Source organism: Toxorhynchites rutilus, unplaced genomic scaffold, assembly GCF_029784135.1.
Source record: "Toxorhynchites rutilus septentrionalis strain SRP unplaced genomic scaffold, ASM2978413v1 HiC_scaffold_132, whole genome shotgun sequence".
Taxonomy (NCBI): Eukaryota; Metazoa; Arthropoda; class Insecta; order Diptera; family Culicidae; genus Toxorhynchites; species Toxorhynchites rutilus.
The window spans coordinates 17,501-20,000 of NW_026599688.1; positions in this window are offsets into that span (position 1 = coordinate 17,501).

Genomic DNA, 2,500 nt, shown 5'->3' on the forward strand with positions numbered 1-2,500 from the left:
CCCATCAGCATCGGCGCGGCACAGTAGCTTGCGCAGTCTTGCCCGGGTGCGTCGTGTTCCGTAAGAGAGAAGTCCCACCGTGGTAGCTTAGTGCTGTCCGCGCTGGCGGCTTCTCTCTTTTTTCATTAAATCGCTTTGCGCCTGGTAGTATGCAATCGTACGTGTGTGTGAAATCATTCCATGTCCTGGAATGACAAGTCTCAAGTGCACAACACCCGCACACCAGCACCCGCAGTACGCAATGTGTAAAACACTGCCCCGCCGACAATAACACTAAGTCCCAGAAAGCGTCCAAGTCCCCCCAGCATACAGCACACAACAGCGCTGCGCGAGCCAACCCCCGCAGTACGCAATGTGTAAAACACTGCCCCGCCGACAATAACACTAAGTCCCAGAAAGCGTCCACGTCCCGGAATGCAAAGTGTCAAGTGTTGGAAAAGTCCCCCGCACAGCGCACACAACACAACAGCGCAACGGTTTGTTGAATTTCTCACTGCGCAAGCCAGCACTCGCAGTACGAAATGTGTATAACGCTGCCCCGTCGGCAATAACACCAAGACCCGGAAAGCGTCCACGTCCCGGAATGCAAAGTGTCAAGTGTTGGAAAAGTCCCCCGCACAGCGCACACAACACAACAGCGCAACAGTTTGTTTAATTTGTCACTGCGCGAGCCAACGCCCGCAGTACGCAGTATGTGCATCGGTCCGGCACTGGTATTAAGTCCAATTCGATAACACAATAACACCAAGGCAACATCGAGGGTAAGAATGCGCGTGTCAAGTGTTGGAAAAGTCCCCCACACAGCGCACACAACACAACAGCGCAACGGTTTGTTGAATTTCTCACTGCGCAAGCCAGCACTCGCAGTACGCAGTGTGTATAACACTGCCCCGTCGGCAATAACACCAAGTCCCAGAACGCGTCCACGTCCCGGAATGCAAAGTGTCAAGTGTTGGAAAAGTCCCCCACACAGCGCACACAACACAACAGCGCAACGGTTTGTTGAATTTCTCACTGCGCAAGCCAGCACTCGCAGTACGAAATGTGTATAACGCTGCCCCGTCGGCAATAACACCAAGACCCGGAAAGCGTCCACGTCCCGGAATGCAAAGTGTCAAGTGTTGGAAAAGTCCCCCGCACAGCGCACACAACACAACAGCGCAACAGTCCGGCACTGATATTAAGTCCAATTCGATAACACAATAACACCAAGGCAACATCGAGGGTAAGAATGCGCGTGTCAAGTGTGATGAAAAGTCTCCCCCACACAGCGCACACAACACAACAGCGCAACAGTTTGTTTAATTTGTCACTGCGCGAGCCAGCACTCGCAGTACGCAGTGTGTGCATCGGCCCGGCACTGGTATTAAGTCCAATTCGATAATACAATAACACCAAGCCAACATCAAGCACAGCACAGCACAACAGTTTGTTTTATTTCTCACCCGCAGTACGCAGTGTGTATAACATCGACAACGGCGCGTACATGACTATTGAAAAAAAAAAAAAACAACACATTCACACATTGGTCACACATCATCATCTTTACCTACGGGAAAACTGAAACTGTTGGAAAAAAGTTCAACTATTGAAAAAATGTCAACTATTGAAACAAGTAACCAACTATTGAAACAACCAACACCTTAGGCACGGCCCAAGTACAAGTACGAGTTCAATAGTAGGGTTACCCCCCATCGGAATATGACCGACACCCGGCACTGGTACCGATTGCGGTGCGTGAACATTTCCCGACCCAGCATGGTGTCTCGGCTAGTGGTACAAGTCTATCCAAGGCACCCCTATAACGATGCCCCCAGTGCGGTATATACCCATGCCGAGGCAACGTTGGTATGACCATGTTTTACACTATTGTGGGGAAAGTTGGTGAGTGAAAAGTTTGAGGCATAACTTGCGAAGCTTGTATGGATGTTCGGTAGTACGATGCCGTACGGGTGGGGTCAAGTTACTGTCGGTAGGGTCGAACGTCTATCGAATCCAGTGAATCGGATGGCCATCCATCGGAAGGGGGTAACCCCGACGGGTGAGCGTCATACGATTCCGGTGAGCTTCGCATGTCGAACCACCCCCCTGGTGGTGGTAAGATGTGCGTACTCCAGTGTGTGGTGTCGGGTCGTGCGTTGTGAGCGTCGAAGGGGCATAAGGCGATTGTCGCTCTCTCGTGTGCCATGCGAACCCTGTGCAGTACGGTGTGTCGAACATTGAAATACCTCCCATGTAAGACGCATCGCACCAGTGCAGGTAGTAGCACCACACGGGTAGTGACCGCTCTCTTGCTCCGAGTTTTTTTTCTCCCTGTTATGCCTCCTCCGCGCTAGGCGCTAGGCTGTGGTAGGTACGCGGTAGGGGAAAAAAAGCATACGCTCGCTCGCTCGCTCGCTCGGGTCTCGGGTGGGTCGTGTTTACATCAAAGTGGTACCGCTACCTCGTTATGAGCGAGTGTGGACATGTGTACAATACCCCCTCTCATGCGCTTCCAACG